Source organism: Pelophylax lessonae, assembly GCF_965119305.1.
Source record: "Pelophylax lessonae genome assembly, chromosome: 6".
In the NCBI taxonomy this organism is placed as follows: domain Eukaryota; kingdom Metazoa; phylum Chordata; class Amphibia; order Anura; family Ranidae; genus Pelophylax; species Pelophylax lessonae.
The window spans coordinates 61,114,692-61,140,968 of NC_138773.1; positions in this window are offsets into that span (position 1 = coordinate 61,114,692).

Below are 26,277 nucleotides of genomic sequence, written 5' to 3' on the forward strand. Positions count from 1 at the left end.
AAAATCAGCGCTTTCTGTGAAAGGGTTAAACACCAGAGGCCGATTCCTCACACCCACCGCTTTATACAGGGAACTGGTTAAATCCGGACTGATTCCACTCACCGATAATCACAACATGAAATAAAAAGGCAATCTAAGTGCTCTCCGTATTGAACTGTTTATTTAAAACATAAAAGACAGGAGCGCACTTCCATAGAGAAAAGCAGATGATAACAGAACAGCTCTCTCCGGTAACACTGCCCTCTGGTGACGGGGGAGACGCAGTGCCACTGTGACAATCACAGCTTCCGACTACAGCTGATCAGAGGATGAGTGAAGAGCGGCTCCACCTCCCGTACATGTATTGTCCAATGAGGGAATTCATCAAGCGGGGGTGGGAAGTCTCACCGTCACCCTCTTCATTAAACAGCATCAAGTGTCAGTCTATGGCTGGGACACAAAAGGCCTCACACTGCCATCTACTGGTAAATTTAAAAATGACAACAAATGAGAAAATGCTTTTCTAACACAGATAACCAAACCTACTACAGATTCAATTAACCTCCCTGGCGGTATGATTGTTTCCGATTTTAGGTGTTGAAAGTGGTACCATTATTTTGCATGTAATTCTTAAGGACGAGCAACCCAAACCAACTATTTACATATGATTTTTTTTACTATGCATTCTTCTTTATAACATCTCGGGTATGATCACAAATAATAGTATAATAAATAATTATAAAAAAGTTAAAGTATATATATATATGTATGTATGTGTGTGTGTGTGTGTATATATATATATGTATACATATTATATATACATATATATATATATATATATATATATATATATATATATACACACAGACAAACACACACACACACATATCTATAGTACAGTAAAACTGCAGGCAAGGGCATTGGGGGCAAACTAATGTCAATTTATGTTATTTAGTAATGTAATCCAATAGGATTACAATATATCAGTGTGTTTTACTTTTCAAATTTGCCACCGGTTTCACCCCCCTGCGACGTGACGCTCAGAGGGAACAGAAGCCGGGGTACAAAGCATCAGGCGGAAGATCCGGCCACCCTATGCTGCAGGAACACATCACAGGATCCCGGGACAAGGTAAGTAACCCCTCTACCAGGATCCAGCGATGCTCCCTGGCGGGTACCCCGAGTGTGGCTCGGGGTTACCGCTAATGGCACTGAAATTCCACCCCGAGCCACACTCGGGAATACCGCTAAGGAGGTTAACATAATCACCCACCGCCATCACTACTGATCCTACACCCACAAAAACAAAATAGAGAAACATAAAATACATATAATAAATACATAAAAACAAAGAAAATAAAACCATAAAATATTAAAGCCCTCAAGATTATCTGTCAGAGATGAAGCAGTTGAGGTCGAACTCCTCGTTCAACCCCAACGGGGACAACACCCCTGGTTTAAAAATCCAAAATGATTTGCGCTGACTAAGCCATCTGATAAAATGACCTCCTCTCCAGTGCTTACACGTTCAATGGCCCAGAATTTTAGTTCTCTGGGATCTCTATTATGATGGATACGGAAGTGCTTGGACACACTATGTGTGACTTTTCCTTTCTTAATGTTACTGATATGTTCAGCAACTCTCACATGTTGGGCTCTCGATGTCCTGCCTACATATTGGAAGCCGCAGTTGCATTCCAACATATATACCACACCTTCCGTATTGCATGTAATGAGGTCCCTGATGTTATATTGTTTCCCTGTGCTATAAGCGATAAATTCCTTACGTTTTTTGATGTTATGTTTGGCATGTTTGCATGCAGAACATCTTCTGCACGCAAAATAAAAACGGAAAGGAAAGAAAAAAGCTTATTCTCTTTTAAAACAGGGGGATCAACCACCCCTTGGGCAATTTTATCCCTCAAAGTGCGGGCCCGCCGATAGATAAACTGTGGGCGTGGGGGCAGCACTGGACCCAATATCTGATCCCTAAGGAGAATTCCCCAGTATTTGGAGATGATCTTCTCAACTTTTTTATAATGAACATTGTAGTCAAGGATGATTTTGAATTCCTGTTTACCTTTCACTGTCTCTTTTGTGGAATCACCTATAAGGACACTCCCATCTAAGTTCCTGACCTTCTCCATTTCAACCTCCAGATTACTCTTATTATAACCTTTTTGCACAAACCTTTTGGTCAAAATCTGGGATTGAGAGATGAAATCAGCCTCCATTGAGCAATTCCTTCTCAGGCGAATATATTGGCCCTGAGGGATATTGCACAACCAGGAGGCATGATGACAACTCTCCAATGGGATATACCCATTTCTGTCAGTAGGTTGGAAGTAATTGCGTGTACGGAAGGTCCTCCCCTCTTTAAAAATTAATAAATCTATACTCCACCCTCCACCTCTAAGCCCCCGATCACACTGAATGCGGCACGGTTTCAAATCTGTGCAACTTTATGCACAGATGTCTATGGAAATCGCATCTAAAACCGACAAAAATAGTGCAGAAACGTTCTTGCAAATCAGGCGTCGCACCGATTTGAACAGTTCCATTGCCGAAGATAGTCTGCGACTTGTCATGTGAGTTGGACCTGTCAAATCACATGACAAGTCGCACCAAAGTGAACCGGGGCTGAGGGCTCTTTCACATGAGTAGCCAAGGGAGCGGCTGAGTTGTGGTTTTACCGCACCCTGCCTACACACCCAAATCCTAACAATCTGGTCACAGTTGTGGCATTTTTAACTCAGGCTGTACCATCTGTCAAATTCACCCATTGACTTCAATGCCTGGCCCTGCAACGTAAAATTGCCATTAAGCAAAAAAGAAACAAAAAAACAGGCACCAGGAGGCAGCGGTAGCACCTCCTGAATACCCGTCAGCTGCTGCTGTACCACCCTCTGAAAGGAAATCCTCCAGATCGCTACCGCAAATGTGAAAGAAACCTAAATGCAGACACACATCATCCATTTCACACTCACCACTACCCAGAACACCACTTCCCATGTTACCCCCTCCAACTTATATCACTGACCATCCATTTCCCAACCCACAGACATCATTCATCAGCCAATTCCCACCCCCCCAGCATACATACATACCACAGGCCTCTCCATACCTTCTGCTGACAGGCATCACTCCTAGCTACTTCCTACCCCCAGCTGACAGACATTATTCTATAGGCTCCTTTCACACGGACGTTCCGATCTGCTCCGCTGTTTTTCCCGTGAACCCAATATGAACCTCCATTCTTCTCTATGGAGCGGCGGGTGTAAACGGATGGGGATCCAGTCACACTTTCTGAGCAGCATTGCCAGTTAACAAAGCCCTTGCATTTGTATTCAAATATATTTGTCATTTATGTTAGCCAAGCTAATGATTCACAAACCCCTGCCACAATGCACAACCAAGGAGGTGACACCATTACTTCCTGATGCAACTTTGCAATTTCCTTTGTGATTGGCCCACTCATTTAACAATGAAAGGTCATTGTCACACTTCTGAAAATACTTGTTGGCGGCTTCTTGACCCTCTGACTTTGAGAAACTATCACAACCAGTGGATTGGGATAAGTGCCAGGCAAACCAGCGTTTTATTAGGAAGGATAACAATAGCTGCCCCTGTGATGATCAAAATATATGGAGTAGCGCTGAATCTGTTTCAATGTGTAACCAAAATAGGGTGCTCAAATATAAATATAGAAATGAATATACATATAACAATGGAATAGCTGCCCCTATGTCCCTGTCGTGTCAGGTTTATTTCTTGTCCCTGGCACTGGAGTTTTCAACTTATCTCTCTATAATTTGTTGTATAAATAAAAATAGATCAATTGAAGGTTAAGGTGCTAAATCCAATTTCTCTTTTTTATTGCAGATATGTATGGAATTTACCACAGACCCAGCTCACACGGCAGGCTTGCCGAAGTGATCGAGACTGAGTGTAAACTCCCCATCGAGACTTCACCCACATGTGATGTTCACATTGAGCATTCACCAGAAAGTGGGATTGGGATATCAGCCACAAGTGATATTCCCATTGAGATTTTACAATGTGACATTGAGATTGAGACTTCACCAAAAATGGACATTGAGATTGAGACTTCACCAAAACGTGACATTGAGATTGAGACTTCACCAAAAAGTGACATTGAGATTGAGACTTCACCAAAAAGTGACATTGAGATTGAGACTTCACCAAAAAGTGACATTGAGATTGAGACTTCACCAAAAAGTGACATTGAGATTGAGATACCCCTCAGCACTGGGGAGATTGTCCCAATCACATTGGATGGCTTCAGATTCCATCGCTTCCTCGGAGCCGGTAGTTTTGGAAAGGTAAGTGGTCAGATCTTTTCCCTGATTTAAAATGTTCAGATAGAGTGGAGGAGGATTAGAACCCCTGTCGGGTTTTATCACTGTCTGGGGCTCTGTTGGAGAAATTTCCCCTCACTTCCTGTCCTGCTGATGCTGATTTCACCAGATAGGAAGAAATTGTGAATCTGAAATAAGGGTACAGACAGAAATCCCCTCCCCCTACTCCACTGCAGAAAAGTATTTTAATTTCTGTGTATGTGGCTGCTGCAGACCTGGACATACACTTTAGTCCGGGATCAGACTATAGCGATGACAGACATCGCATATGATTCGGAGCGCACTGCTCTGAAAATCACATGCGATGTCTGTGCGATGTGAATTCAGCCATACAGATTGTATGGATGAATTTGCATCTGATTCAGACACAACACGCACAGGACCCTTTTTTGGGTCCGCAGTAGAATCAGATCGCATGGTGGTTCAAACCAATGCGATCCGATTCATGTCCGAACTGACAGTGCGCACTGATCTGGGGGTGTCGTTAACTTTTTATTGACTCCCCCAGCAATACACATATGGCAGTGTGAACTGCCTGCAATTTAAATGCGATGCGGGAACACGTAATGGATTGGCAGGGTTCCCACATCGCATATGTGTGAACCGGCACTAAAAGCCCAATTCATATTTTTATTTAACTCTAAACACATTCCTGGTGCATCAAAATAAAAGGTTTTACAGTTACTTTTTTATAAAGCAGCTAAAGCTAAAGTAGAAAAGCCTGTCCTCTGCTAACATGCTGCAGAGTGGGCTATTTGCTCTCTGTTGGGAAGCAGTGATCTCTCTACAGTGGTTTAACACGCCCCCTGATAAGTCCAGGCTAGAGTTCTCCAATCAGCAAAGCTCATGTTCCATACTGGGGGGGGGTACACCCATAGATGAAATATTAACCACTTAAGCCCTGGAGGATTTGGCTGCTCAAAGACCAGGCCCTATTTTGTGATTCAGCACTGCGTGAATTTGACGGACAATTGCACGGTTGTGCGCCGCTGTGCCCAAATCCTTTTTTTCCCCACAAACAAAGCTTTCTTTTGGTGGTATTTGATCACCTGTGCGATTTTTTATTTTTTGCGCTATAAACGAAAAAAGAGCGACAATTTTGAAAAAAATAACAATATTTTTCACATTTTTTTATATGAAATTCTCAAAAAAAAATTTAAAAATCAAATTTTTTTAACATTTTAGGGCAATTTGTTTTCCCCTACATATTTATGGTAAAAAAAAATCGCAATAAGCGTATTTTGATTGGTTTGCGCAAAAGTTATTGCGTTTACTAACTACGGGAAAGATTTATGTCATTTTTGATTTTTTTTTTTTTTAACTAGTAATGGCGGCGATCTGAGATTTTTTTTGCGGGACTGCGACATTATGGCGTACAGATCGGACCCCTGACTGACATTTTTGACACTTTTGGGGGTACATTACTACAGTAATCAGTGCTAAAAATATGCACCATTACTGTAAAAAGGACACTGGCAGGGAAGGGGTTAACTTTATTACTGATCAAGGGGTTAAGTGTGTCCCTGGGGGCATGAATCTAACTGTTAGGGGGCGTGGCTAGTAAATTAGTCACAGAGACATACGATCACATAACAGGATCGCATAGCCTCTGTCATTACTTCAGGGAGAATGACAGACGGCTGTGTTTACATCAGCCCTCTGTCTTTCTCCCTCTCCTGTGGGAGATTGTGAGTGGCCAGCGGACATCGTAGCCGCCGGTCACACGCGCTGGCTAGGCAGGGAACAAGAGGGGGCAGGAGCGCGCCACCGGCGACGTGCGTTTGCCCCCTACAGGCTCATGGGCGAGCGCCGTAGCCAGTGCTGTATCTAGGCCTAGGCCGACAAGGCCCAGGCCTAGGGCGGCACTTTGCGGGGGGGCGGCAAAAAAGCCGCCCCCCCTGCATGAAACCCCCCCCCCAACCCGTCCTCCCGAGTCCCGGCCGGGTACCGGCAACGTTCTGTATCCTTCCGCCCTCCGCCGCCCGTCGCACACAAGCAGTCCCAGGCGGCCGGCGGCTTGAAGAAAAAAACAGACTTTTCACTTGCGGCTCCCCTTTCACTTCAGCTGCTGAAGGGTGGCGACGGCGGCAACGGCGGCATACTTTGCCAGGGGGGAGGGAGGGGAGGGACAGTGCCACCCCCATAGATGCTGCCGGTAAATTCTCCGCCCACCCTCCCCCGCGCGGCCGCCATCCCTGCACATCCCTGCCCTGGGCTGCCCTGCACACAGTTTTGGACGAGAGGAGAGAGACAGCAGGGGATGGAGTCCACAGAGCAGAGGAGAACCCGGGAACCCCCAGGCCAGGACAGCAGGAGCCAGGAGCGGAGCAGCAGGTACTGTAAAAATAACCTAACTGTGCTGCAGCTGTGCATTGATTGCAGTACATTTTAACAGAATGTGAACTGTTTAATGATGTTGCATTGTGATTTCATCAAGTGTTTCATGCATGCTGAAATCAATGAAAAATCATTAAACAGTTTACATTCTGTGAAAGTACTGTAAAAAAAAAAATGTAAAAAAAAAATAAAACTAAAAAAAAAAAAAAAATGTACTTCAAAGAATGCTCTAACTATTACTACGCTGCCTGTATCTTGGCCTAGGCCGACAAGGCCCAGGCCGATGGCTGTTCTAGGGATTTTTTGCAGCCCCCCCACACAAAAAAGCCCCTCCCTGACCTGTCCCATGCTGCCTCCCACCGCCACAAGCTCCACATTACTCAAAATAACTGGATCTGATAAGATGCATAAATATGAGATAAATAAAATCACATAAAATCACATCCATAAGAGTCCATAAAGTCCATTAATAAAGTGCATAGAGCATTTCAAGGTGCATTCATGAGGAGTCCAAAGTGCAATCATGCAGGATTAATGGTGTGAATTATAGGACCACCCTTGCTTGCCACCACCTTCAGTGCCAGGACAGGTGGTGGCAAGCAAGGGTGGTCCTATAATTCACACCAATGATCCTGCATGATTGCACTTTGGACTCCTCATGAATGCACCTTGAAATGCTCTATGCACTTTATTAATGGACTTTATGGACTCTTATGGATGGGATTTTATTTATCTCATATTTATGCATCTTATCAGATCCAGTTATTTTGAGTAATCACATTGTATTGGCACTTGGCAGTGTGTTATAGTGGGAGGTCATCACCATCCCTGCGCTACTGAAATTCCAGTTAAAGAGCCAATTCTTTTTTGGTGAATTTTATTTTACATACAGGAATGGGCGTGGTTTACAGACGACAGGGCGGGTCTTAAACAGGAAGGGGTGTGGTCTTGACAGGAAGGGGTGGGTCATAGTTAAATTAGGGGGTGCACGAGATTAGTCAGGCCTAGGGCAGCACAAAACCTAAATACACCACTGGTCGTAGCACTATGTCACTTTGCCCAGGAGAGTCTGACTGCCGCAGTAAATAGTCGTGCGGCAGTCGTCAAGTGATTAAACAATGTGAATGAACTTCTGTAATTGTCTGCTATAATTCTCTCTCCTTCTGTCTATTCCAGGTGGTTTTGGCATCACACACCTCCACCGATGAACTGCTGGCTCTCAAAATCATGACCAAGGACAAATATTACGTCAATGAGATCCTCAATGAGAGCCGAATTCTGCAGGAAGTTCATACCAGCCAATTCTGCATCAATGTATATGGTGCCTTCCAGACAGAGGTAAGTGACTCAGCCTTCTACTTATTTTGTGGGAGAGGTCGGTGTGAAATAGTTAGCCTCTCTGCTACTGGACACCTACCTTTCTCACAACCTACCCAAGATTGCAGAGGGATTCCATAGAAACTCATTTTTAACCTTGATATTTCTTTCTTCTGTGCAGGACAATATATTCTTCGCCATGGAATACCTGAGCGGTGGAGACCTGATGGGATTCTTATCGGAAAGAGCACCACTAGATATCGCAACAACAAGGTAAGACAATGGATACCATAATAACAGGGATGGAGGTAGAACATGGTACTCTGGAAAGATCACATTAGTGAAGGCTTGTCCTAGATATGAAATAGATAAGATAATGGGGTACCATGATAACAGGGATGAAGGTAGAACATAGTACTAGAGATAGATCAAATCAACGTGTAGGCTTTTCCTAGATATGAGATAAGTAAGACAATAGGGTACCATGATAATAGGGATGGAGGTAGAACATAGTACTTTACATAGATCACATTAAAGTGTAGGCTTGTCCTACATATGAGATCGCAGAGAGAAGGTAGAAGATAGGTCTAACAGGTCCTTGCATAACATCAATTTAGTTAAAGTTAGTTTGTAAATGTAAAACATTTTTTGGATTTTGGATGGAGCGGGGAAGCTTTTTTGTATTGCTTCCTGTTTTGGCCTTACATAAGCTGGCCATAGATGGATTACAATTCAGCCAGTTGAGCAGGGAACAGCTGAATTTCCATCCATCTTTGGGCAGGCTGGTTGTACTGAAGTTGAATGACTCCTGTACAACCAGCCTGTCGGGTTTTTTTCACGCTATAGTCACCGGCAGGGATCATTGTATTCTGACTGCTGGGAAACCTCCCGCTGTCAAAATAAAGAAGCTCCACAGAAGGAATTCATCAACACTGACTGTGCTGATGAGGGAATTGGGAATTTTTTTTCCCCTACAAAATTGCTTAATGTATGGCCGGCTATACAAGTTAAAAGAAACTGTACAATCACATTCAATCATATTTGGACATTTTTACTATCACAAAAAAACAATTTGCGAGAATTTACCACGTGTATTTGCTACAAATTTATCAGTGATTTTAAATATTCATATAAACCACTTCTGTGTAGTGTGCTAAATTCTGCTGTTACTGGCAGAATTTCAACATGATTTGGTTATAGCACGCATACATGACTATTACTGATAATTGAAGCGTTAGGGTCAATTTTTTGTTATTTTTTGGCTTAGATTACCATACATAATGCTTACCATCAATCTTTTCTGTCTCCCTATCAGATTCCTCACTGCAGAGATCATTTGTGGCCTGCAGTTCCTTCATGGCCGTGGGATTGTACACCGCGATCTCAAGCCAGATAACATTCTGATGGATAGCGTTGGACACGTGAGAATCGGCGACTTTGGTTTATCAGCAATAGGTGTGAGCCCTATTTACAAGGCTCTTTATGACTCGGTCGGCACTCCAAGGTACAGGGCACCGGAGGTAAGTATTGATTGGATCGTTTTGGTTTTTCTTTCTTCTTATCAGTAAAATAATCACTAACCACTTGCCGACCAGCTGCTGCAGTTATACGGCGGCAGGTCAGCAGGTTTCCACGTATGACCGTAAGGTGGTCTGCGGGAGCCATCGTGGGCACCCACTCGCCAGTGGGGAAGCCGATCCATGGGGCCAGGGGCCACTATTGCCACCGGACACCCGTAATCACTCTCCATAAAGAGAGAACAGCGGTCTGCTCTTGTAAACACAGCAGACCGTTGTTCTCTCTGGTATCAATGCAGAGCTCCTGTGTTCCTCCTATTTAGGAACACAGGTCTCTGTATTGATTTTATTAACCCATCCACCCCCACAGGTAGAAAACACCCACTAGGCTCACACTTAACCCTTTGATTGCCCCTGGGTTAACCCCTTCCCTGTCAGTGTCATTATTACAGTAACAATGCATATTTTTTACACTGATTACTGTAGTAATGCCACTGGTCCCTCCAAAAGTGTCAAAAATGTCAGTTAGGGGTCTGATCTGTCCTCCGCAGTATCACAGTCCCGCTAAAAATCGCTGATCACGGCCATTACTAGTAAAAAAATAAAATAAATAAAAATGACAAAAATCTTTTCTCTTCCTCTCTCTAGTTTGTAGACGCGATAACCTTTGCGCAATACAATCAAAATACGTTTATTGGGATGTTTTTTTTTCAGCAAAAATTTGTAACAGAATACAAGTTGGCCTAAAATTATGAAAAATTTGATTTTTACATTTTTTTTGGGAATGTTATATAGCAGAATGTGAAAAATATAATTTTTTTTTTCAGAATTGTCGCTCTTTTTTTGTTTATAGCGCATAAAAAATAATCGTGCAGAAGAAAGCTCTATTTGTGGGAAAAAAAGGACATCAATTTTATTTGGGTACAGTGGCGCATGACCGCGCAATTTTCCATTAAAAATATACCGCAGTGCCGAATCGCAAAAATGGCCTGGTTATTAACCACTTTAGCCCCGAAAGATTTGGCTGCTCAAAGACCAGGCCCTACTTTGCGATTCGGCACTGCCTGATTTAACGGACAATTGCGCGATCGTGCGACACTGTACCCAAACGAAATTGACGGCCTTTTTTTCCAACAAACAGAGCTTTCTTTTGGTGGTATTTGATCACCTGTGCAATTTTTATTTTTTGCGCTATAAACAAAAAAAGAGCGACAATTTTGAAAAAATATTAATATTTTTCACATTTTATATATGAAATTCTCAAAAAAAAAAGAAATTCTCAAAAAAAAAATAAAAAATCTAAATTTTTTAACGTTTTAGGCCAATTTGTTTTCTGCTACATATTTTTGGTAAAAAGAAAATCGCAATAAGCTTATGTTGATTGGTTTGCGCAAAAGTTATTGCGTTTACTAACTACAGGAAAGATTTATGTCATTTTTATTGTTTTTTTTAAACTAGTAATGGCGGCGATCTGCGTTTTTTTTGCGGGACTGCGACATTGCGGCGGACAGATCGGACCCCTGACTGACATTTTTGACACTTTTGGGAGTACCAGTGACATTACTACAGTAATCAGTGCTATAAATATGCACTGTTACTGTAAAAATGACACTGGCAGGGAAGGGGTTAACTTTTCTGGTGATCAAGGGGTTAAGTGTGACCCTAGGGGCGTGATTCTAACTGTGGGGGGCATGGCTTGTGATGTAATCACAAGAGACATGCGATCCTACATAGCAGGAACGCATAGCCTCTGTGATTACTTTAGTAAGAATGACAGACGGCTGTGTTTACATCAGCCATCTGTCCTTCTCCCACTGCAGAGGAAGATCGCGAGTGGCCGGCAGGCATCTGAGCCGCCAGGCATACGTCCTGGCTCCCCAGCCAACCAGCAGGGGTGGGAGCGCGCCTCCGGCGGCACGCAATCGCCCCCTAGCTCCTTCCAGGTTAGCGCCGTACATGTACGGCACTTTGCCTGGGAGCACCAGACTGCCGCTGTACAACTGCGGCGGGCGGTCGGCAAGCAGTTAAGGGGGAAAATCTTCCGGTCCAGAAGTGGTTAATGACCGTTCTATTCTTTTTGATATTTCCACAGATCTATTTGGAGCAGCCATATGGATATCCCGTTGACTATTTCTCCCTGGGAGTTATAGTCTATATGATGGCGACTGGAAATTACCCATTTATGGGCTTAGACAAGAACATGCTTGCATGCTCCATCCTCAACAATCGTCCACATTTCCCTGAAGATTTTGATATGGATCTCAAGAACCTCATAGGCAACATAGTAAGTAAACGTCATCTGTAGCCAGCAAAAAAATGGCTATTCCATTATTATTTTAAAAACAGAATTACAGAGTTATTGTCTATTTACCATTAATAACCTATTTTTTTTTGTTGTTGTTACAGCTCCTATGCGAATGGCAAGCTATGAGAGCAATGCTTTGTGAAAATCTGCGAAGCCACCCATTCTTTATGACCATAGACTGGGTGGAACTGGAGGCTGGGGAAGTTAGCCCGCCATTTACTATGAAGATGGTAAGTATAGGAACCACATATGGGTCCTTGGCAGTGCACTGTCCAATGTTCTGCATTTTATATTCTCCCAGCACCTGAGTGTGCATAACCATTTCAAATAGAAGGGCCATCATTGTACATATTCCAATACTAATGTTTCTTCTCTTCACAGTGCCCACCAATTGACCTAACGATCGAGATGGAAATGGAGGGAATCATTTCTCCTCCCAAAGAAGAAAATGAGCCTGAACTTACAGAAGAAGATCAGGAGCTTTATTGTGGGTTCTCTTTCACCAACAGCAAGTGGGGGGAAGTACAAAGGCCACAGGTGTCATCATCTTTACTTTACTGAAGGAGTTTCATTACCGCCTGTCTCCAAGAGAACAATGCCACAGATCTGCATTAGAGGATCTCTTTGTCAAATCATCACTGGAGCATCCTCTACATCTTTACTTTACTGAAGGAGTCTCATCAGCACCTGTCTCCAAGAGAGCAATGCCACAAGCTCTCTTCTATTTGGATTGTCACAATTTATTTTCTGCAGGTGTGCGTTGGACCGGCTATAAGGGGAGGTTGGAGGCCGGTAGACCTTTTTTCCGCAGGTGTGTGTTGGACCAGCTATAAGGGGAGGATGGAGGCTGGTAGACTTTTCTTTACCCACAGGTGTGTGTTGGACCGGCTCTAAGGGGAGGTTGGAGGCCGGTAGACCTTTTTTTCCCGCAGGTGTGTGTTGGACCGGCTATAAGGGGAGGTTGGAGGCCGGTAGACTTTTTTAACCGCAGGTGTGTGTTGGACCGGCTATAAGGGGAGGTTGGAGGCCGGTAGACTTTTCTTTCCCATAGGTGTGTGTTGGACCGGCTATAAGGGGAGGTTGGAGGCCGGTAGACTTTTCTTTCCCATAGGTGTGTGTTGGACCGGCTATAAGGGGAGGTTGGAGGCCGGTGGACCTTTTTTCCCACAGGTGTGTGTTGGACAGCTATAAGGGGAGGTTGGAGGACAGTTTTTATTTTATTTTGGCTATCTGGCACTAGATGTGTGTGGAACCAGCAAAAAAACACTGTCTTGAATGTTGTTCCAAGTTGGGAGCACTATGTGGCTTTACATGCGATTGCAAATATATGAAACCAAAACCTCTGTTTTTTTAACAAATGTTTAAAAATAGTTTAGACTTTCAGTTTATTTGTTGCTTAGTAACAATTTAGAAACAATGTTAGAGTAGAGTTAGGGACCGCACTTTGCAGAGGGGCCTTGACGTGGCAGTGCGGCTTTACATATATTTGAAAATTTGTACTACGTTAACCTAACACAAATTTTGGAAACAGTTTAGACTTTTTCCTTATTTTGCTGGCTAGCTGGTAAGTATGCTGGAGGATTTTATGTATTGGATTGTTCTGTAAACTGCCCTGCCCATGTCCACCTTACTTTAAAGGATGAGTCCAGGCAAAACCAAACACTAAACCTGCTCTGTGCCACATTCTAACCCTAAACTATCTAACCCTGTAAAGCAAAAAATCACTGTACTTATCTATTCTGCACCCAATCCGGTCCGGTCTCCAGCAATGGAAGCTGTGTGCAGGAGAGGATTGACAACGGCTGTGAAATGAATGGTAAGTGACGTCACCCATAGACTTACTATGGGGCTTCCGTTGTCGAGTACCCTCTCCTGCACCCGCCTCCACGCTGAAACCGCTGCTGACAGTTCAGCGTGGGACCAGACCGACTTGGTAGCAGAATAGTTAAGTAAATGGATTTTTGCTTTACAGGGTTAGATAGATTAGGTTTAGAATGTGGCACAGAGCAGGTTTAGAGTTAGTTAGGTTTTGCCTGGACTTATCCTTTAAGCACCCAATCACACTTTTGTGCTTTACTGCAATGTAGGCTGACACAAGTTACATGCGTTAGCGTGTTGCAGTGCCCTCCATTGTCATTGGTACCCCAACACTCTTCTGCCACATATGCATTGTGGCATACCACATTGCACATCCATTGTGCTGTGCTGAGTCAGAAGAAATGGTGCGTGTCTAATTTTTTGTCTATTCTGGTTTGTTGGCAGCCCATTCAATTTAATACAATGCACCAGAACAAGCAGTTGCAAATCCAATCTTGTAGCTAGTAATAAATTGTTCAGAGGTGCAACTCTGGCAACTCTTAGGTTGCAGAAGACATTCATTCACAGTGACTGGAGTGACAGGAGAGTGAAAAGGAAAATAAGTGGACAGGTTGTTTTGCCCTACATGGTGAAGTCACAGAAAAACACTAAAGAAGATTGTATGGGATTTTTCATTTTTTTCCATTTAAACTTACCTAGGTGGATGCAACATCTGTCCCCCAGCACCTTAACAATGAGAAACGAGCAATCGAACACCACTGATCACTCGGTTCTGACAGCTCCCCAAGCAGAGAGCTGCTGACTTTCAGTCAGCAGCACTGTGCTCTGCCCCCTCCTCGCTCATTGGAGGGCTGGGCTGTATAGGGGCAGGGAGCGGCTGGCTCAGACTCTCAGCGACATCGCTGAGAGGCTGACCTGGGTGTCAGTCCAGGCACCTGGCATTCCATGCATTAAGATGAAAAGCTTTCTCTGTGCAGCAGCCCCCCCAATACTTACCTGAGCCCCACCTCGATCCAGTGATGTTGCAGGAGAACTTCGGCTGCCCAGCGACAACTTCGGGTGCCCAACAACATTTTCGGCTTCTGTGTCTCAGCCAATCCCTCCTGATTGGCTGAGACACAGCAGCCGGTGCAATTGGCTCCCGCTGCTGTCTATCAAAGTCAGTGAGTATATGAGGAGAGAAAGGAGGCGGAGTTGAGCCATGACTCAATGTCTGAATGGGCACACAGAGCTGCGGCTCGGCTCGGGTGCCGCCATAGCAAACTCAGAAAGAGGGAGGGGCCAGGAGCGCTGATGAGAAACCCAAGAAGAGGAGGCTCTGGGCTGCTCTGTGCAAAACCACTGCATTGAGCAGGTAAGTATGACATGTTTGTTATTTAATAAAAAAAAAAAAAACAAGACTTTAAGCAATTAAAGACCAGTCACCGCAGATATACTGCGGCAGGCTGGCTCTCCTGTGCAAACCAACGTATGGGTACGTCAGCTCGCAGGAACGGGTCTCATGCGTGCGCGATCGCCCGCCTTCGCTCTAGCCCTGCAGTGAAGCAACGGGTCCAGTGGCTGCGATGGCCACCGGGAACCCGGCGATCGCTGCAGGGACTGACAGAAGGTGGTGTGCCATTGTATAAATGGCACACCGCTCATCTGTCACTGATTGAAACAGGGCTCCTGTGTTCCTGTTATTTCCATCCACCAAGTCTGGCCCCCACACAGTTAGAATCACCCCCTAGGTACACATTTAACCCTTTGATCGCCCCTGGTGTTAACCCCTTCCCTGCCAGTGCCATTATTATAGTAACAGTGCATATTTTTAGCACTGATTACTGCAGTAATGTCACTGGTCCCCCCAAAAGTGTCAAAAATGTCAGTTAGGGGGCCGATCTGTCCACCGCAATGTTGCTGCCATTACTAGTAAAAATAAATAAATAAATAAATAAAAATGACATAAATCATTCCCCTAGTTTGTAGATGCGCAAACCAATAAAAATACACTTATTGAGATTTTTTTTTACAAAAAATAGGTGGCAAAATACACATTAGTCAAAAATGATGAAAAAATTAGATTTTTAAATTTTTTTTATTGTGAATGTTATATAGCAGAAAGTGAAAAATTGTTTTTTTTTTTCAAAATCATCGCTCTTTTTTTGTTAATAGCGCATAATCAAAAAACCGCGGATGTGATCAAATACCACCAAAAGAAAGTCATTTGTGGGGAAAAAAAGGACGTCAATTTTATTTGGGTACAGCGTCGCACGACCGCGCAGTTATCAGTTAAAGTAACGCTGTGCCGAATCACAAAAAATGGCCTGGTCATTAAGGGGGCAAATCCTTCCAGTCCAGAAGTGGTTAATATCTCTTTAAGGGTAGGTTCACATTGGAGGGGGGTTTGAAATCATTCAGCTGAACTCGCACGATTTCAAACCTGCTTTTAATTGTGAGTTTGGTGGGTGATTTAAAAGACATCTGCACAGTAGAGATGTATAGAACTGTTCGCCGGCGAACAGTTCCCGGCGAACTTAGCATGTTCGCGTTCGCCGCTGCCGGCGAACATATGCGATGTTCGGTCCGCCCCCCATAATACATCATTGAGGCAAACTTTGACCCTGAACTTTACAGTCAGCAGACACATTTCCAGCCAATCAGCATACCTCCCTCCCACACCCTCCCACCTCCTATAAATAAGCAAGGGCAGCATCCATCTTAGATCATTCTGAAGCAGTGTGTGTAGTGAGAGTAGGGAGAGAGCTGCTGCTGCTGCTGCTGCTGCTGTTAAGCTAGGGACAGTTAGTCAGTGTTCCTGGTCTTGCAGTGTTCTTGGTCCACTACTGCTGTAATATCAGCACCCCAAAAAGCCCTTCTAAGGGCTGGTATTTGTGTTTTTTTTATATATATATATATATATATATATATATATATATATATACCTAGCGTCCCCAAAAGCCCTTTTAAGGGCTGGTAATTGAGTTGTTTCTTCTTATATATATATATCTATATCTATCTAGTGTCCCCAAAAGCCCTTTTAAGGGCTGGTAATTGAGGATTTTTTTTATTTATATATATACATATATATATATATATATATATATATATATATAGTGTCCCCAAAAGCCCTTTTAAGGGCTGGTAAGGTAATAGAGTTTTTTCTTTATATATATATCTATATATATCTATTGTACACTGCAGTTGCCTGCCCGCTGTGTGTGAGAGGCCACAGACCTACCACAGACTGTACTGTGTGCACACCACACTCATTTCGGGTGGCACAGGCACAGTACCTTGCATTTTAAAAAATATTTTTTTTTTCCTCTGTCATAATTGCAGTGAGTGCTGTGTCAGGTCCACAGAGTGCACTGTACCCACTGCAGTGCACTGCCCACCACTGATATATATACGGTGGCACAGCATCTTGTTGCAATAAATTGAAAAAAAAAAATATTTTTTATTATTGCAGTTGCCTGGGCTGCCAGTTACTGTCAGGTCCACAGAGTGTACTGTGCCCACTGCAGTGCCACTGTGTGCCCACCCACCACTGATATATAAGGTGGCACAGCAGCTTGCAAAGTAAAAAAAAATATATATATTTTTTAATTGCAGTTGCCTGGGTGCCAGTGACTGCTGTCAGGTCCACAGAGAGTGTACTGTGCCACTGCCCACCCACCACTGATATATAAGGTGGCACAGCAGCTTGCAAAGTAAAATAAAATATATTTTTTTAAAATTGCAGTTGCCTGGGTGCCAGTGACTGCTGTCAGGTCCACAGAGAGTGTACTGTGCCACTGCCCACCCACCACTGATATATAAGGTGGCACAGCAGCTTGCAAAGTAAAATAAAATATATATTTTTTAAAATTGCAGTTGCCTGGGTGCCAGTGACTGCTGTCAGGTCCACAGAGAGTGTACTGTGCCACTGCCCACCCACCACTGATATATAAGGTGGCACAGCAGCTTGCAAAGTAAAATAAAATATATATATTTTTTAATTGCAGTTGCCTGAGTGCCAGTGACTGTCAGGTCCACAGAGTGTACTGTACCCACTGCCCAACACTCCTATAGGGTGGCACAGCACCTTGCACTCATAGTACACAACACATTAAAAAAGAAAATGACAGGCAGAGGCAGGCCACCCCGCAAGGGCCGTCGTGGTCGTGGTGCTGTGATTTCCTTAGGCCCTAGAATAATGCCCAGTGTTCAGAGGCCACCACAGACCCTGAACTCAAAACATTCTGAGGCCATAGTTGACTGGCTTACACAAGATACCCAATCGTCTACAGCTTCCGCTCGGAACCCTAATGCACCATCCTCCTCCAGCTCAGCTTCGGGCACCTCTCAATTTACCACTCGCCAGCCCGCCGGCACCACCACCAACACTAGCACCACAGCCGCTTCACTTGATCCGTCAGAGGAGTTATTTTCACATCAGTTGGAAGAAATAAGTGATGCGCAACTATTAGTGCCAGAGGATGTAGATAACGGGGATATGTCTCAGTCAGGCAGCATTATACACATGGACGTACATTGTGATGATGATGATGTTGTACCTGCTGCTGCTGCCTTTGCTGAGTTGTCAAGTGAAGCGGCTGATGATGACGATGTGTCTGTGGATGTCACCTGGGTGCCTGCTCGAAGAGCAGAAGAAGAGGGGGAAAGTTCAGATGGGGAGACAGAGAGGAGGAGGAGACGAGTTGGAAGCAGGGGGAGGAGGTCATCGCAAGGAGCTAGTGGCGCAGTCAGACAGCATGTAGATTCGGCACCCGGGGTCAGCCAGACAGCACGCCAATCAACGCAAGCTGTTGCCACCACCAGAATGCCGTCCTTGCAAAGCTCAGCAGTGTGGCATTTTTTTTGTGTGTCTGCCTCTGATATCAGCGATGCCATTTGTAACCTGTGCCAAAAGAAACTGAGTCGTGGGAAGTCCAACACCCACCTAGGTACAACTGCTTTGCGAAGGCACATGATCTCACATCACAAACGCCTATGGGATCAACACATGAGTAAAAGCAGCACACAAACTGAAAGCCACCATCCTCCTCCTGGTCCAGCATCTTCAGCCACGTCAACCACTGCTGTCCTCCATGCCCCCTATCAACAACCCGCCCCTCCGCCTCTCACCTTCAGCAGTTCCTGCTCGTCACCTGCCCACAGTCAGGTGTCTGTCAAGGAAATGTTTGAGCGTAAAAAGCCAATCTCGCAGAGTCACCCCCTTGCCCGGCGTCTGACAGCTGGCTTGTCGGAACTCTTAGCCCGCCAGCTTTTACCATACAAGCTGGTGGAGTCTGAGGCCTTCAAAAAATTTGTCGCTATTGGGACACCGCAGTGGAAGGTACCCGGCCGAAATTATTTTTCACAAAAGGCAATCCCCAACCTGTACTCTATTGTGGAAAAGGAAATCATGTCACGTCTGGCACACAGTGTTGGGGCAAGGGTCCATCTGACCACTGATAGCTGGTCTGCAAAGCACGGTCAGGGCAGGTATATAACGTACACTGCGCATTGGGTAAACCTGCTGGCGGCTGCCAAGCATGGAATGCGTGGCTCTGCTGCAGAGGAGTTGGTGACACCGCCACGACTTGCAGGCAGGCCTGCTGCCACCTCCTCTACTCCTCCTACTCCATCCTCTTTGCTAACCTCCTCGGCTGAGTCCTCTTCTGCTGTTGCGTCTTGCTCCACACCAACTGCACCCCCCCAGCTCCCCAGGGGCTATTCCACATGCCGGATACGACAGTGTCACGCTGTCTTGGGGTTGACTTGCCTGAAAGCAGAGAGTCACACCGGACCAGCACTACTGTCCGCCCTGAACGCACAGGTGGATCAGTGGCTGACCCCGCACCAACTGGAGATCGGCAAAGTGGTGTGTGACAACGGGAGCAATTTGTTGGCGGCATTGAATTTGGGCAGGTTGACACATGTGCCGTGCATGGCACATGTGTTGAATCTGATTGTGCAACGTTTTGTGCAGAAGTACCCAGGCTTACAGGACGTCCTCAAGCAGGCCAGGAAGGTGTGTGGCCATTTCAGGCGTTCCTACACGGCCATGGCGCACTTTGCAGATATTCAGCGGCGAAACAACATGCCAGTGAGGCGCTTGATTTGCGACAGCCCGACACGTTGGAATTCAACACTGCTAATGTTCGACCGCCTGCTCCAACAAGAAAAAGCGGTCAACGAGTATTTGTATGACCGGGGTGCTAGGACAGCCTCTGCGGAGCTGGGTATTTTTTTGCCACGTTACTGGACGCTCATGCGCAATGCCTGTAGGCTCATGCGTCCTTTTGAGGAGGTGACAAACCTAGTGAGTCGCACTGAAGGCACCATCAGCGACATCATCCCATATGTTTTTTTCCTGGAGCGTGCCCTGCGAAGAGTGCTGGATCAGGCCGTAGATGAGCGTGAAGAGGAAGAGGAAGAGTTGTGGTCACCATCACCACCACCAGAAACAGCCTTACCATCGATTGCTGGACCTGCGGCAACACTGGAAGAGGAGTGTGAGGAAGAGGAGTCAGAGGAGGAATGTGGCTTTGAGGAGGAGGAACACCAACCACAGCAGGCATCCCAGGGTGCTCGTTGTCACCTATCTGGTACCCGTGGTGTTGTACGTGGCTGGGGGGAAGAACACACCTTCAATGACATCAGTGAGGACGAGGAACTGGACATGAGTAGCTCGGCATCCAACCTTGTGCAAATGGGGTCTTTCATGCTGTCATGCCTGTTGAAAGACCCTCGTATAAAAAGGCTGAAGGAGAACGACCTGTACTGGGTGGCCACGCTACTAGACCCCCGGTATAAGCAGAAAGTCTGTGATATGTTACCCAATTACCGGCAGTCGCAAAGGATGCAGCAGCTACAAAATAAGTTAAAAACTATGCTTTACACAGCGTATAAGGGTGATGTCACAGCACAACGGGAATCCAACAGGGGAAGAGGTGAAAGTAATCCTCCTCCTACCACCACAACCACGCCGGCAAGGACAGGACGCTTTACAGACGTCTTGTTGATGGAGGACATGCGGAGCTTTTTTAGTCCTATGCATCGCCACAGCCCTTCGGGGTCCACCCTCAGAGAACGACTCGACCGACAGGTAGCAGACTACCTTGCCTTAACTGCAGATATCGACACTCTGAGGAGCGATGAACCCCTTGACTACTGGGTGTGCAGGCTTGACCTGTGGCCTGAGCTATCCCAATTTGCCATTGAACTTCTGGCCTGCCCCGCTTCAAGTGTGCTGTCAGAAAGGACCTTCAGCGCAGCAGGAGGTATTGTCACTGAGAAGAGAAGTCGCCTAGGTCAAAAAAGTCTTGATTACCTCACGTTTATTAAGATGAATGAGGCATGGATCCCGAAGGGACTGACAGTGGGGGGTGCATTTGACTAAAAAAGGCCTGGTGATGACTGAGATGCCTTGGCCTAAAAATGGTCCACACGCTGCTGTATACAATCATTCTCTGCATGCCGGATGACTTACGTGACGTCTCCGCCACCAACTACGGTTCAAGCTGCAATGTTTTAGTGCACTTTCTGCCTTAAAACCTCAATTTTTCAGGCCGCTGCTACAGCAGCGGCTGCAACAATACCTACTTTTTCAGGCATGTGTACATGCCTAATTTTTCTGGCCTCTGGTGCTACACTGTGGCTGCAAAAAAACAAAAAAAAAGGCACATACATGTGTCAATTCCCCTTCGTGATCATTACCTTGTCGTGGTGAAGGGGCTTGCGTATCACAATGAAGCGATCACCTCTAGGATTGTGTTGGCACACCCCAGATGATAAGGTCGTTGCTTCATTGTGTACAGACCAAAAGCGATCCGCAGGATAATTTTTCATAAAAAAAAACATTCATTTTCTTTCATTCTTTCTGCGGAGCTGGGTATTTTTTGGCCGCGTTACTGAATGCTCATGAACAATGGCTGTAGGCTCATGCGTCCTTTTGCGGAGATGACAACCCTGGTGGTCAGTCGAACCCAAGGCAACATCATCGACCTCATCCCATATGCGTTTTTTCTGGAGCGTGCCCTGCGAAGAGTACTGGATCAGGCTGTAGATGAGCATGAAGAGGAAGAGTTGTGGTCCTCATCACCACCAGAAGCAGCCTTGTCGTTGTCAATTGCTGGACCTGTGGCAACGCAGAGAGAGGAGTCTGAAGAAGAGAAGTCAGAGGAGGAAGGTGGCTTTGAGGAGGTGGAATACCAGCCACAGCAGGCGTCCCAGGGGGCTTGTTCTCACCTTTCGGGGACCCTTGGTGTTGTATGTGGCTGGGTGGAGGAAGAGACCTTCAATGATGTCAGTGAGGACAAGGAACGGGACATGGCTATCTTGGTATCCAACCTTGTGCAAATGGGGAGTTTGCGGTTGTGCAAATGGACTGACTGACTGTTAAACGGGGAGTTTGGTCTGTCAGAGTTTGGTCTGTCACTGTGAAGCGGGCGACGGGCGTAACCCTTACACTACTTGACCGATAAAACATCATACCTGTTTGTATTCACACACTGGATGTTTTAGTGCTGGTTTACACTGCCGCTACCACTAAAGTAGCGTCGCTTCCAGTGCGACTTTGGTTCGACTTAGCGCGACTTTGGCGCGACCTCATCGCGAGGCGACTTTTTATTTGGCCAATCACAATATCATGTTTTGCGACCGTCACCTAATTTCCTTTTCCTGCTTTTTGTTTTACATATTTCCCCATGTGTGCAGTGTTGTCTGTGTCATAGCTCAACTGATAGGCATGTTTGCCTTGGCATATCATATTTCAGCTTGCCAGAAAGAAAAAAAGACAGCTGGAAAGACACTGCATTAGTTTTCTACTAAAAATCATAAGAAAAATGCTGTTTTTTTTGGGTTGTGGACATACTACAGAGCTGAAACTTGACAGGTACACTTTTTAGACCCCCCAGACACTAAATACAAAAAATGACATGCCTGCCTAAAAAAATGCCCGCTAAATGCCAGCAAGAAAAAAAGCCAGCCGCAGAGAAGCCATATTCCTGAAAATATAAGAAAAATGCTGTTTTTTAGGGGTTCTGGACATGCTACAGAGCTGAAACTTGACAGGTACACTTTTTAGACCCCCCAGACACTAAATACAAAAAATTACATGCCTGCCTAAAAAAATGCCCGCTAAATGCCTGCAAGAGAAAAAGCCAGCCGCAGAGAAGCCGTATTCCTGAAAATATAAGAAAAATGCTGTTTTTTAGGGGTTCTGGACATGCTACAGAGCTGAAACTTGACAGGTACACTTTTTAGACCCCCCAGACACTAAATACAAAAAATTACATGCCTGCCTAAAAAAATGCCCGCTAAATGCCTGCAAGAAAAAAAGCCAGCCGCAGAGAAGCCATATTCCTGAAAATATAAGAAAAATGCTGTTTTTTAGGGGTTCTGGACATGCTACAGAGCTGAAACTTGACAGGTACACTTTTTAGACCCCCCCAGACACTAAATACAAAAAATTACATGCCTGCCTAAAAAAATGCCCGCTAAATGCCTGCAAGAGAAAAAGCCAGCCGCAGAGAAGCCGTATTCCTGAAAATATAAGAAAAATGCTGTTTTTTAGGGGTTCTGGACATGCTACAGAGCTGAAACTTGACAGGTACACTTTTTAGACCCCCCAGACACTAAATACAAAAAATGACATGCCTGCCTAAAAAAATGCCCGATAAATGCCTGCAAGAGAAAAAGCCAGCCGCAGAGAAGCCGTATTCCTGAAAATATAATAAAAATGCTGTTTTTTAGGGGTTCTGGACATGCTACAGAGCTGAAACTTGACAGGTACACTTTTTAGACCCCCCAGACACTAAATACAAAAAATGACATTCCTGCCTAAAAAAATGCCCGATAAATGCCTGCAAGAGAAAAAGCCAGCCGCAGAGAAGCCGTATTACTGAAAATATAATAAAAATGCTGTTTTTTAGGGGTTCTGGACATGCTACAGAGCTGAAACTTGACAGGTACACTTTTTAGACCCCCCAGACACTAAATACAAAAAATGACATGCCTGCCTAAAAAAATGCCCGCTAAATGCCTGCAAGAGAAAAAGCCAGCCGCAGAGAAGCCGTATTCCTGAAAATATAAGAAAAATGCTGTTTTTTAGGGGTTCTGGACATGCTACAGAGCTGAAACTTGACAGGTACAATTTTTAGACCCCCCAGACACTAAATACAAAAAATGACATGCCTGCCTAAAAAAATGCCCGATAAATGCCTGCAAGAGAAAAAGCCAGCCGCAGAGAAGCCGTATTACTGAAAATATAATAAAAATGCTATTTTTTAGGGGTTCTGGACATGCTACAGAGCTGAAACTTGACAGGTACACTTTTTAGACCCCCCAGACACTGAATACAAAAAAATGACATGCCTGCCTAAAAAAATGCCCGCTAAATGCCTGCAAGAAAAAAAGCCAGCCGCAGAGAAGCCATATTCCTGAAAATATAAGAAAAATTCTGTTTTTTAGGGGTTCTGGACATGCTACAGAGCTGAAACTTGACAGGTACACTTTTTAGACCCCCCAGACACTAAATACAAAAAATGACATGCCTGCCTAAAAAAATGCCCGCTAAATGCCTGCAAGAGAAAAAGCCAGCCGCAGAGAAGCCATATTCCTGAAAATATAAGAAAAATGCTGTTTTTTAGGGGTTCTGGACATGCTACAGAGCTGAAACTTGACAGGTACACTTTTTAGACCCCCCAGACACTAAATACAAAAAATGACATGCCTGCCTAAAAAAATGCCCGATAAATGCCTGCAAGAGAAAAAGCCAGCCGCAGAGAAGCCATATTCCTGAAAATATAAGACAAATGCTGTTTTTTAGGGGTTCTGGACATGCTACAGAGCTGAAACTTCACAGGTACACTTTTTAGACCCCCCAGATGCTAAATCCAAAGAAATTTTTTATTTTTATTTTTTTTTAATTTTTCCAATAATTGGCTCTCTATCAAAAAATTATAATTTTTAAGAACTTTTTTTTGCGTGATCCCTCTCCGGCATGCCACAGTCCAGGTGTTAGTCCCCTTGAAACAACTTTTCCATCACTATTGTGGCCAGAAAGAGTCCCTGTGTGTTTTAAAATTCGCCTGCCTATTGAAGTCTATGGCGGTTCGCCCGGTTCGCCGGTTCGCGAACATTTGCCGATGTTCGCGTTCGCCGTTCACGAACGGCGAATTTTAGGTTCGCGACATCACTACTGCACAGTGGTGTCTATTGAAATCGCCCCCGAAGTCGCCAAAAGTACTGCAAGAACTACTTTTGGAAACCGATTGGGACGATTCAAACTGATTCGGACGGTGCCATTGCTGGGAATAGGTTACGATTTGACATGTCAAATCACCCCGATGTGAACGGGAGCTAATACTGCAATGCAGGCCCGAATGCAAGTGCATAGGAAAACAATCATTTTATATTCACCCTGTTCACACCACAATGCTGTATTGAAGTGGGTTGTGATTCGATGCATAAAAATGTAGCATGCATGCAGTTTTTACACAGAACAACTCATTGCACGGCTTGTTACTGCACCACTGAATGTCACGTCGTGCTAGACATAAATAAAGTGTCATTTTTTGTCCCTTCAATAAAGTTAAAAAAGTAAACATTGCGATGCATTGTAACAACACATCACACCATCCCTAGGCTTTGTATTATTTTTTGTACTGTCTGCATTGGAGCAGACGTTTCCATCTGTAAGGCTGTCCTCTCTTCTGCCTGAGCTCAACTCTGATGACAGAAACTCATATAACAAAGTTTCTGTCACAATTACAAGAAATAAATTTACAGCCTTTGTTTTTTTGTTTCAAAAAACTTAATTGGGTTTTATTCCAGCATGGTTTATACAATGAACAGGTATGTGACAACAATATGGTCAAAGAGAGTCAAAATGATACAAAAAAATGCAAACAAAAATAACCAAAAACATTAGTTAGCCGGCTCGCAGGCCTGGTGAACCATATGAAACAAATATCAGGCCCTGAAAGAAAATCGCATGTGCGATGTGGTGTTTGTAGAATGCAGGGTGATATTCTAGGAGCCCCCATCCCTACGAGGGGGAGTGAGGCCTGACAAAGGAGTACATCTAGGCTTAGTTACAACATCAGGGGAAACAAGTGTAGCAGTACTCCCATGGGAGCTGCTGAGTGTGGGTTCCCCTGGGTTACCATTAGCAACAGTAGGACATTTATGCATATTTCCAAGTGTGATTACCTCAGACAAGAACCAGTCCAGTTTCTTTGGTTTTTAGGGTTTATTGAGAACTTGGGTAGGAGAAGGGATGAGCGGGATACTCCAACAACTGAACTATGCACGAAAAAGGCAGGGACTATATAGAATTGCTGATTGACGCTGGTTAGCGCTGACTGATGCTGATTAACGCTCTATGGTCACGACTATGCCACGACTATGCCGCTTACTTTAGCTTCATCTCTGACTGTGAAAAGTCCTTTAAGCTCCCTAAGGTACTCTTTCCTGAGGTAGATGACTTGTACTGTTAAGACACTTCAGGGCCCTTCCTGGCGACCTCTTTATTCCCCATTTTTCAGGGTTTCACAACTTGGCACCCCTTTTATTGCAACATCTTGGGTTAGCTGGCCCTCTGATCCCCTTGACCTCTCTGGAGTGGTCCCCTCTCTTAGGGAGACCCCTGGGC